Genomic DNA, 13,116 nt, shown 5'->3' on the forward strand with positions numbered 1-13,116 from the left:
TAAGTGTGTTTTGGAAACAGTACATTTGCGGGGATTTTAAATGAGATAGTTCTATATAACAGGTGATTTTTTTTTTTTTTTTTTCCCTATAGTCAATCCTGTTTAGGTCTCCCTGTGGGAGCTGATCTCTCAACTTACAAATAATATATTATATATTCTCAAATAAGAGTTGGAGTCTTCTCAGAAAGGACTTTTCTAGCTTGATTCAGAAGGCTCTTCCTATCTGGCCTCAGTTCTGACTCTATGAAAAATATTGTTTGGGCTTTTCTTCTAAATGTTTCTCTGGAAGGTAACACAAGAAACTGTAATAGGCATCCTCGGGAGGGGAAGTGGGTAGTTGATCAGAATTAAGAAGGTGCTGACTTTTCATTGTATATCATTTTGTACCTTTTGAATTTTACAGCATGTGCAAATACTGGCTATTCAGAAAATAGGAAACTATTTTTCATTTTAACTTATGCAGATTCCAACCTAGACAGAGTACAAGAAGACAAGACAAACCATGCAAGCATCTTTAGACCCTCCAACTTGACATTTGTCAAGGCAGTTCTGAGCAAGCCCAGTGTTAGATGGGGCGCTGACTCTGCCTACAGTGGGAAGCTCTTCAGAGTTAAAGGGCAGAATGAAAAGGTGTATGAAGCTGTGACAAGGAGAAGAAATAGGACTAATGGTCTAACCTACTGTGGTACTTCTTAGTATCTAAGTGTATTATAGTTTATTTGGACATGCAGCATTTTTATAGGTTTTCACTGTATATTCTTTGCACTATTATGAATTTAGTGCACTATCGTTGGGTACTCTTGTCAATTTATTTTTGTATTGATGCCTTTTTTTTTTTTTTTTTGAGACGGAGTCTCGCTCTGTCGCCCAGGCTGGAGTGCAGTGGCGCGATCTCGGCTCACTGCAAGCTCCGCCTCCCGGGTTCACGCCATTCGCCTGCCTCAGCCTCCCGAGTAGCTGGGACTACAGGCGCCCGCTACCACGCCCGGCTAATTTTTTGTATTTGTAGTAGAGACGGGGTTTCACCGTGTTAGCCAGGATGGTCTCGATCTCCTGACCTCGTGATCCGCCCGCCTCGGCCTCCCAAAGTGCTGGGATTACAGGCGTGAGCCACTGCGCCCGGCCTGTATTGATGCCTTCTAAGACACGTCTAAAGTGTTCTGACCTAATGTTTTTGTTTTAATTATCACACTCAACTACTTCGATTATTCAAGGTGCCATAAACTCAACTCTTGGAGGGAATGTGGAAATTGTATTCTTTTGGCCTTAGTTCTATAAATAATATTTCTACTGTAGAACAATAATCAATGCAGCTACACTCTGCTATGGAGCTGTAGCAAGTTCTGAAAGGTTATATTCACAACTCAGAACTGACATGGGTTTACCCAGTTATTCACAAGTCTACTTGGGGCCAATTATGAACGTGGCAGGGTTTATTAAATACATGAACCTCACAAATTCTCAAAGTTTCAACTTTTTCTTGAAGGAGAGCATACTAATAGATTGAGGAGTAAAGAAAGGTGAATTAAGTTGTAATGTGTTCCCTTGGGCAAGTAAATCTCTGTTTTCTCTTCTGTAAAATGATGGGTGAGACTAGATAGTCTCATATTCTATGTTAGAATTTTGGTCGCAAATATTAGAACCCAATTCTAAATGGCTTAAGCCAAAAGGGATTTCTTAGTTCCTGTAGTGAGAAAAGATGCTAGAGAAGAGCTCACAGAATAAAAGAAAATGGCAGGAAACAGGGCTTCAGGTATTGGAATCAAGTTTCAGTGCCCTCAGGATTCTGTGTCCACCCCTAATTTTAGTCTGTCTCTGTTTGCTCCATTCTCTCTCATTGCAGATCGGTTTTTTCCAAGTGGTGGGGAAAATGGCCTTCCACTGTCCTTTCACCTTGCTGTATCCTGAGCCCAGAGCTAGGTTGCTTCTCCAACTCTAAATTGAGAAATCCTAGAATGAATTCTAAAAAGTTTGGGTTATATAACCAACCCATGGACCAATGATAGTATAAATGGGTAGTATGATTAGACTAATCCAGGTTATAAGCTCATTCCTGTGGCCAGGAATCGGGTATGGGAGTTATGGAAGAGTGTACTGTGCAAGGAACAAATATTAGAAAAAGAGGGGGTCAACCAGGAAAATTTGCAAAAAAAAAAAATCCACAAACAACGGCAACCACAGTCCACTGTTGTTCTTTCTTGGTTATAATACTATCTCAGATATAATACTAGTTATCCAATCTTTCAGAAGCCCAAGAAAAGTTTACAGAAAATCAAATGCATCGTTGACTGTCATGGGAATTACTAGTCTTCATATTTTTTTTCTGAATTTGTGAACTTCTGTACTAACATTTTTATTTGCAGCTGTTTCTTGCCAGCTGTTTCAATTAATTGCTATGTGATCTTGTCAGGTCTTGGTTAGCCTGGGTAAAAGCACAGCGAGGAAACAGCTAAGAAAAAATAAAATGAAAGATCCAGCATCCTGGTAAGGACATTATCTTTAAAATGGTTTAGAAATCTACAGCCCTGATTATTCAGGCATTAGATCCCTTGGCACCGTTACAAGCCAAAATGTGTTAACTTGACATTTTGATGTAGTTTCAGCTTGAGTAATTCATTTTCTTTCCCTAAATTCCCACTGAAGTTTAAGCTAGATAGAAGATTTTTCAGCTTTAAACTAAAATGTGTACTTGTCCTAAAGCCTCAAAGAGTCTGTTATCCTCAGTGTTCTTAAATTTGTTCAACAAAACTAGATGCCTTAAATTTTTGTCTAATGCTTTGAAACACTCATTCATCAAAGACTAATTTTAAGCCTAAATTTAAAGACATTCTAGGTGTGTTTAAACACAAAAGCAGTCTTGAATTACTTCATGCCTTTTTAAACTAAAGAACTAAAGGTATTAGTCATTTAAATTAATATTTTTTAAGTTTATATTTTTACATTAAATAGAAATTGTGCACTGATGCAAAGAATTAATACTTTCTTTTTGAAAAATTCTTACTGTTGCTGGTATGTAATTTGCATTCCAAAAACTGCTAGAAAATTTACAAAGAAAGGGTAAAACTCTATTTTCTCTGTTTTGAGATCTTTATTATTCTTCCATGACACCAAACCACAAGACTACCAAGTGGCATGCTCTTTGTTATAATTGCCTAAAGCTGTTATAATGCTTTCAGATGTCTTTTTGAGGCAGTACTTCCAGATTTAACGTCTACGAGAATCATTTGGGTGTGTGTTTAAAAAGAACGGTTTTTATGTTTACCACAAATGTACTGAGACAGAATTTCTAAAGTGAGGATCTAAAAGTCTACATATTTAACAAGTTTTCCAGGTGATCTGTCACTGACATTTTGAAAAATCTTGTTCTAAACAGTGTAGTGAGAATTGTTGAGTATTTCAAAAAACGGCAGATATAAAACACATTATGCCGTATTTAGAGTTCTGGCCTTTTGAGGATTTAACAATAATATTCTATATCAGCAGTTCTCAACCCGGGCAGCACATTAGAATCAACTGGAAAAATGTTAAAATTCCCTAGGCCAAAACCACACCCCAGACCCATTAAATCAGAATTACCTAGGTGAGATCCAGACATCAATGTGTTTTAAGCTTCCCAGTTGATTCCAATCTGAAGCCAAGGTAGAAACCGTAGCTCTGTATAAATTTATAGGCATGGAAAGAATCTTGAAGGATTGTGTTTTCAAGTAATAGTTAAATACCTGGAGCAAAGAACTTCTTCTAGAGGGCAGAAGTCTAAAACCTATACAGAACTAATCTTACAGTCTTGGGTATCAGAGTCAAAGGACCCTCACCCTTGTCATCCACAATCACACCACTAATGAAAACACAGTAGAGATAATGCCATACAGCTGGCAACTCTTATAAGCGAAGACAAAGAAGGGGATCGTTGCATGCTCTCCCAGCCTTGTAGGTCATAACACTTTGAAGACATTGCAGAGGTAGAGTGAAGTCAAAAGGAAGGCTACATTTCTCTTTGTTCTCTGTTCCTTGCTAAACATGGCGAGCCACATCTTGTTTTAGACTGCTAATAGAACTAAACTGTATTTGTAATTTACTCATTAAACAGTTATTTACTGATCACCTGCAGGCTCCAGGCACCAGGCTTCGAGCTGGGCCTACCATGCTGGAAACCTTTGCCCAAAGGTTATGGAATGTAATATAGTTTTTAAGGTGATCTGTCATGGACATTTTGAAAAATCGTGTTCTAAACAGTTTCCTTACCATGCTGGAAACCTTTGCCCAAAGGCTATGGAATATAAGCTAGAAGAGAGCTATTCATACATGCAAATCCTAGGATAATCAGAGGCCTTCTCCACATTCAGAAATTGGACATCCATCAACCAACGCCCCAAAACAATGAACTGCTTTTACTCCATTGATACTTAGATTTTCATGGTGCCTATAAAGCAGACCACAGAGCTCATTAGAGGGCTCCTTCCCATGGGATACCACACAAAGAGAGTATCTACATGGTTTAAAAATTACTATATGTGCCCAGACCTGTACAATCTAACTTAGGATAAAGATACAAGAAGGTAACACTATAAAAATGTTCAACTCCGGAAGATGAGAATGTAGCACAGCTTTAATTGCAATAAGGTGAGGGAAATAATTTTCAAAACAGCTTTGAGAAGGGGGAAAAAAGTCATTTGCAAAAGCTCAGTACTTAAAATCTACAGATGGCATAGTGAACAAATAAATCAATTAAAGGATGCAAAGTGTGAACAGAAACATAAATGTGAATTAAAGGCATACAAACTTCAAGTTACGTATGAAGTAAGTATTTTAACCACTGGCACTAAAATTTTAAATTGAATTCTCTGATGAAACAGAAAACTGGCATAATTGCCTCAGTAAAGAGTGGTTTGAGAGTTACAGCTGGTGGGGAAAAAATAAATGTGTTTCTGTGTTTCGAATAGACAGTAAAGCATGACAGATGAATAGAAAGGGCTTGCCAAGGTACCAACAATAGTCCAGGTGAGAAATAACTAAAGCATCAAACAGTCTCAGAGGCAGAATTTGAATTAAATAGTAGCATGTTTTTCTCCTACAATGCCCATCTTGATGGATATTACTACATGCGGCTAGTTCTTACCCATCCTTCCAATGTTGTAGCCATTGGCCTAGTAAGGTCAAAGAGTTTGGGGTGTTTCCTAAAGCTACTGGCCTCTGTTTGGAGAATTATTTTTTTCCTTGACCTTTAAAGGATTTTGTAACAAGTGTTTTGCACCAGTCTTGTGTCCTTTCTTGCTTGTTTACAACTGTTTCTGTATTTGTGGGGGAGAGGGAGAGGAGTCGGTGGGAGAAGGGTCTTTTTCTTTCAGATGGTGGAGGGCAATACCATCTTAGAGCACTCTCACCCTCTCCTATGGCTGAGTCCTGAATAGAGGGTGAGAATATGGACCCTGGAGACAAACTGCCTGAATCCCAGCTCTGCCGCTTACCAGCTGTTCCTTTGAGCAGAATTTTCGAGTTGCTTATGACTTGATTTTCTCTTCTATAAAAGGGACAAATAGTATGTTCTTACACGAGTTTTATTTTTAAACAGCTCTGAGGAACATTTATATTTACAAGAGCCAAATACTTTAAAAATCTACCAATGCCTTACCTAGCAAACAACTCCATCATTTGCAAGGATGAAATGAGATAAGGAGCTAGCATTGTGCCTCCACGAAAAGGGAAGGGGATCTGTAGATGTCAGATATCATCCCTACTTGGATAAAAACTAAAGATTTAAAAAATAAATGCATAATCATTTATTTCCCCCTCCCCATAAGCCAGCATTTTCTCCAACTGCTTTCATCAAAGCAGTGGAATTTCAACAACTCAGTTAGAAAATGGCATCACCACTGCCATTTTCTCTTTTAGCAAAGCCCTAACTCCCTGCCCTGCCCAGAGCTATTTTGATCCTATCTGTCTCCTTCTATCATTTGTCTTATCCATCTCCAATTTCTGTCAGTCTTTATTTCAACTATGTTTTATAAATGTGTATCTCCCTTGGACACGCCAAGTGCAATAACTGCCTTTCAGGATGCTTCACCTCTCACCTCAATCACATGTGTGGACAAAGCCAGCCTTGGCATGACCTCTTCTTCAGCTTGCATACCCTACTGTCCCCTCTTTGTTCTTTCTGGCTAAATCCTGAACCATCCTTCAAGATTCATCTCAAAGCCCACTGCTGCCCCCGAGATCTTTCCACACTGATTTCTGTCATCCCTGAACTCTGAGGGCTCATGGATTCATCACATCTGCCCTCTGCTCTAATGTTTTAGTTTCATGTGTGTGAAGCTTTGTCTGCCCAAGTAAATGAAAAGCTCCTGGGAATGGGATTAATTCTCCCTCTTTCCCCACCCAGCACAGTGCAATGACACTCACAGATATCCAGTTATAGTGGTTGAGCTTGCTTGATTCAGAATTCATTGTAGTTTGCAAGTTCCACAGATTAGGAAATAATCTTTCTACTTTGTATATTGCCTCAAGCAGTTACTTCTTTTTTAAAAACAACATTTGATGCAAGAAATAATGCTTCTGAAGTCAAAATAATTATATGTTAATGATTAAATTTATATATGAATGCTTTCATTGTGGTACCCATAAAATTAAAGATAAAGCAAAATCTTAGAATAAGCTTCTATACTATGATATCAAGAGTAGTCCAAACTCACTGATTGACAGCCTGTTATGAAGAGGTAGTAATATACAGTATATCACTAAATCATGAAAACAATCATATGAGATAGATATTAAATTATTGCCTTTTTACAGATCAGGAACCTTAAGCACATGATAGAAAAAAGGGTGAAGACTGAAAGCAAGGCACATGTTTTTCCCTGGAGAAGTTATAGAGAATCAACAAAGATGGTAGATTTTTTTTTTTTTTCTGCCAGACCCTGTTCTAAATGTAGTAACTCATTTAATCCACACAACTTCCTAAAATAAAAACTATAGTATTCCTTCCATTTTACAGACCAGAAAACATAAACCCAGAGAGGTTAAATCACTTGCCCAAGGCCACACAGCTAGAAAGTAGCTGAACTGGCTTCAAATCTCAGTCAGTCTGGCTCCAAGAGTACTGGTGCCTTTTTTTTTTTTTTCTTTTTTTGAGACAAGGTCTTGCTCTGTCACCCAGATTGGAGTGCAGTGGCACAATCATGGCTCACTACAGCCTCAACCTCCCAGGCTCAAGCAAACCTCCCACTTCAGCCCCCCAGTTATTCAGGTGCAGCAGCTCACATCTGTAATCCCAAAGAGGCTGAGGTGGGAGGATTTTTTGAGCCTGTGAGTTCAGGACCAGCCTAGGCAATATAAGTGAGACCTCCGTCTCCACAAAAAATAAAGAGTCCTTGTTTTTAACCAATAAACTTACTACACAAGTCAAAAACATGGTTATAACACTGACAGATGTGTGGTATTAAAATCTCAATGTCTCTGAAAGAGTTAGACTCTTCAGACCTTGAACTCCTCCCAACAATCAGCAAAACCCTTGCCCTAAAAACAACAACAAAAAAAGATAATCATATTTGTGCAGACTTAGCATGGACCTGATTGATAACAAGCACTTGGTAAATGTTAAGTACTCCTGTCCACACTACCGCTACCACCACATGTGCCCTTCTACTATGGCTACATGACCAACACCGGTTAAGAATCATAGCTTCCTGGAACATATGAACAGCATCTTGCTTTTTTTCTCAGAGTCTTTTCTCACAGAACGCTTTATCTTATTTTCTGCTTCTTCAGGGTTGTAAAGGTCTTTCTGAACAGGTCGTGGAAAAGAAAAAGAGCATATCTGAGAATGGCGCTAACATTATCTCTCTTTATATTTCCCACCCCTAGATGTCCTTTACACTTTCATCTATTTTCCTTGTCTCTAGGTACATACTTGCTCAGAAGCCACTAGGCAAACTCAAGGCTTTTCACCATCAATGGATCCAAAGGCAGCTAGCAAATCAAAGCAATGCTTTAGCCTTTCACTACGTGAGGCTCGTTAGCTGTAAATTCAGGAAGACCTGTGCTCCAAGGACTCTCGCAGGGCATTGAAATCCTCTCACAAACCAGGTTTGGTAACAGAGCACAAAACCTGGGTGAGAAGAGGTTTGACTTCCTGCTAAGGGGTGGACTGCCTTCTTTTGGTGGGGCAGTGCTTTCTAAGGGAAAGTGCTGATTAAATAGCACCTGCATAGAGATCTACAGCTGACTGGGATGGGGGTTGTAAGCCACGAGCCCTTCAAGGTGGATGCAGCATTTTGAACATTAGCAAAAAGAGAATATTTCCTGGCACAAGAACAATACCTGGCACATAACAGGCACTCAATAAATATTTGTTGTATGAATGAGTGATCCATAGGAGAATATGAAGAATTTATAAAAATAAATACTGACCCTTGAACAGATTTGAACTATACAGGTCCACTTACATGTGGATTTCTTTCAACAAAACACAGATTAAAAATAGAGCATTTATGGGATATGAAACCCATGTATCTGCAGGGCCCACTTCAGGACTTGGGTACATGCAGATTCTTGTATACTTGGGGATTTGGGTATACAGGCAGGTTTTATTAAAACCCTTGTTTTACAAATGAGGAAATTGAGGTTAAATAATTTGCCTTCAGGACATGTAACTAGTAAGTGACAGAAGCAAGATTCAAATTCAGATCACTCTTATTGTAAAATCTATGCTCATAGGTACTATGTTTCACTCTTGAAGGAGTGGCTTGCTTGACTAGGTATGTTCCAGAATGTCCTAAAAGTATTGAATCTCTGCCTCCAGGAGTTAATAAGACTTATGAAAGCTGTATTTTGACTAATATTTTGGATCTGAATTCAGCGAGATGCCACCATCATATGACCTTAACCTGTATGACCAGTGTGGATGTGTGTGCCGGCTCCCTTCCCCAGTAGCTTGTCAATTCAGCACCAGCTGATGACAAACCAGCTGCCACAGCCACTTTTACCGTAGAAGTGTATCTCTGCATCTTGAAGTGTAGTGTACTGCAAAAAATAAATAAGAGGAAAATATTATATAAGAAGTTGTCAATTCTGCCCCTCTTGAAAACTATCCAGTGAGGGAGGGCAATTTTGTACACTTTGCGGAAAAGGAAGAAAGGCACAGGAGTACTTTACTCAGGCACTTCAGGAGCAGAGCCTCGGCTCTTTCTTCCCCTTTGGAATTGGAAGAGACCAATGCCTTTTCAATTCCACTCAAGACAGAGAGAAGACTGTAAGGGCCATTGTTGGCCTGACAATGGAAGATGATTTTCATAGACAAGTTGATTGCTTTCTAAGAAGCAGAAAAATAAAGCTGAATTCAGCAACTACCCAAGAGTCTGTGAGAGCAGCCACTTCTGAAGGGACAGAAGAAGGCAGCTTTGCCAGCAAGCTCATTTCCCTTATCTGGGAGGAAAATGGGTTTCGCAATATTTTCATATTAGAGCAATGAACATCCTATCCAAGGTCTGGTAAAGTCTGTGGCCTGCTGAAGCTAGTAAAAACTTGGGAAATGTTACCAGGAAAATCTGATATCATGAGGCTTAAACTAGCCTAGACATATGTAGAGAGATCTTTTAAATGGATAGATAATGTAAGTAAACAGACTATTTTCTGAGCCTTTAAACTCTATTGTGATAAACCTGCTTTCTCAGAGAAGGGGAAAAATAGCTCCCTAACAAAGCACTGAAAAGTATGGTTAAAAAAAATACTTAAATGTAGGTATGAATATTGCTGTACACATGACATTTATATAAAAAGTAATAATATAAAGCAGCGTAAAGCAAAAAAAATCGTTGTACTGTCTATTCATGCTCTACATCAGAAGGTTCATCAAGTAGCTGTACTAATATTCATATCGGCCAAAAGAACTGCTTAATACTATGAATTTTTCTTCACATTTAGCTAAAATGTACTGAATACCTGCATTGAGTACACACATTACATCAGGTGACACTATGTGGACCAAATTCTCTAATTACCAGTAACTCTCTTGGGTGATGTTAGCCTCACTTTTTAGATGAGGAAATTTAGGCTCAGAGAGATTACATAACTTGGGTATCACTGAGGGTGCTTTAAACCACAGGTAACCATACCTAACAATGGCTTAAACAAAATTCATTTCAAGTTATCCCCCGTAACAAAGAGTTTGAAAGTCTTTGTCTCAGGGCTGAATCAGCAGATTAATGATAACACCAAGGACCCTGGCTCTACCCATCCTTCCATGCATCCTTTCTTGGTGTGTTGGCTTTTAGTTTGCAAGCTTCTAGTCTTATGGTTATATGATGGCTGCAGCAGCTCCAGACATTACTTGTTTACACAGCTAAGACCACAGGCCAAATAAAAGGGTGCAAAGGCTTCTCTCCCTGCAACATCCTTTCCATCATAACAGAAAATTTACCCAGGGCCCCCAAACAGATTTCTCCTTAAATCTAATTTGGCAAAATGGATCACATGGCCATCTGTAGCTGTAAGGGATGATGGGAAAGTGAGTATATAGCATTTTCACCATTACTGGAGGATGGTTTTGTCAGGAAGGAAGGAAGGAATAGAGGAAGAAAGGGAGGAAGAGGAGAGAAAGGGAGGGAGGGGAGAGAAGTGGTAGCTGAACCAACACCAACAGTGTCTGGCATATTATCAAAGTTAGAAGTTGATATAGCTAGAACTGAGTCTCTTTTCACAAAGCATGTTCCAACACAACTTCCTAGCAAAAAAACAAATAACCTGATTTAAAAATGTGCAAATGACCTAAATAACTTCTCAAAAGAAGATATACAAATGGCCAAACAGGTATATGAAAAGGTGATCAACATTACTAATCATCAGGGAATTGCAAGTCAAAATTTCAATGAGATATTCCCTCACTTGTTAGAATGGCCATTATCAAAAAGACAAAACATAACACGTGTTGGTGAGAACGTGGAGAAAAGGTAAACAACCCTTGCACACTATGAATGGGATTGTCAATGAGTACAGCCATTTTTCAAAACAATACAGAAGTTTGTCAAAAATTTAAAAATAGATCTGTTAGAAATCCCACTTCTGGGTCTATATGCACAGGAAATGCAATTAGCTTGTTGAGAAGATATTTGCATCCCTATATTCACTGCAGCATTATTCACAATAGCCCATATACGGAATCAACCTAGGTGTCCATCAGTGGATATATGAATGAAAAAATATGCTTCATAAACACAATGGGAATACTATTCAGCCATAAAAAATGAAGAAAATCCTGTCATTTGTGATAACATGGATGAACCTGGAGGACATTATGCTAAGTGAAATAAGGCAGTTGCAGAAAGATAAATACTGCATGATCTCACTTATATGTGGAACCTAAAACAATTGAACTCATAAAAGCAGAGAATAGAATAGTGGTTACCAGGCATTGGGGTGAGGAGAGGAATGTGGGGAGATGTTCGTGAAAGGGTATAAAGCTTCAGTTAGATGAGACAAATAACTTCTAGACATCTATTGTACAGCATGGTGACTGTAGTTAATAATAACAGAATGTACACTTGAAAATTGCTGAGAGTAGATCTTAAATCTTCTCCATATGTGAGGTGATGGATATGTTAATTAACCTGATTTAGTAATTTCAAAATGTGTGTATATCTCAAAACATGTTGCACACCATAAATATGTACAATTTTTGTCAATTAAAATTGAACAAATATTTTTAAGTAAGACAAAACAAAAACCCACATACTTTTTACCCCACGCCAAGCAAAAGAGGTAGGGAAGTCCTTTCTCAGGTAGTTACAGCCCACAACTTTTAATATCAGTGCCATGACCTTGAAGGGGCTGCTGAAAGGTTATCAGGAGGACTGCTGGTGATGATAGAGCTGAGATGCTCCCTTTAAAGCATGGGGAATCTGACACCCTTCTCTGAGTGTCCTTAAGTTTGAGGTCTCTAGGGAGCCAAGCTGACTTCCCTTTGGGGAATAGAAAGTCATCCAGATTTTGTGTGGACTGAACTCAAACTCCTGGAGTCTGAGGAGGGCTTCTTATACCTAGCTTGACTCAAACTCGCCACTGAGTCAAGACACTTGTCAAGTCTTTAAATGTCCTTCAGTCCTGTGCCAACTGCAATGTACAAAACATCTCCAACTCCATTCTTCTGTTGGTTTGTTGATTTCTCTCTGAGTGGTCCAGATGCATTCTCATACCATACCACATATACATTTTTTTGTGAATCATTAATAGATTCTAACAGTTGCATATAATATTGAAAATTATATGCAAAAATTATAAAATGGCCAGGGACAGTGGCTCATGCCTGTAATCCCAGCACTTTGGGAGGCTGAGGCTGGTGGATCATGAGGTCAAGAGATTGAGACCAGCCTGGTCAACATGGTGAAACCCCATCTCTACTAAAAATACAAAAATTATCTGGGCGTGGTGGTGGGCAACTGTAGTCCCAGCTACTCGGGAGGCTGAGGCAGAAGAATCACTTGAACGCGGGAGGCAGAGGTTGCAGTGAGCCGAGATGGTGCCACTGCACTCCAAACTGGCGACAGAGTAAGACTCCATCTCAAAAAAAAAAAATTATAAAATAATATTGGAATTATTTACATCACATTCACCTATATGAACATATAAATAACATAAATATGTATGTAATATGGATTTAAAACTTTTATTTCCATTTGCAAAGTTATTCTCTGAGAGCCTGATAAACAAAGTTGAGTATACACTTTTTGTATATATAAACACATGCACAAACGTGCATGTACACACACACACCCATCCCTGGGTAGCCAATGGTGAAATAAAGAAGAGAGAGCCATAATCCACAGTCTCAAAAGTTTTATATACAAGAAGAAGCACACACACACACAAAATATCAGAAGCAGACTTGGGTTGGAATCCTGGCTCTGTCACTTGCACCTTGGCATTAGGCATATTTTGTCATCTCACTGAGACTCAATTTCTCATTTGAGAATGGGGACAATGATACCCACTCCTCATAATCGGTGGGGAATTTAGAAGAAACGTAAATGAAACATCTAGTACAATGCTTAGCATTACCCATAAACACTCACAAACACTGTATCGTTCAGACAAATAGAGGAGAGATTTATTATGGCAGTAACACATTTG

Source organism: Pan troglodytes, chromosome 7, assembly GCF_028858775.2.
Source record: "Pan troglodytes isolate AG18354 chromosome 7, NHGRI_mPanTro3-v2.0_pri, whole genome shotgun sequence".
Classification (NCBI taxonomy): Eukaryota; Metazoa; Chordata; class Mammalia; order Primates; family Hominidae; genus Pan; species Pan troglodytes.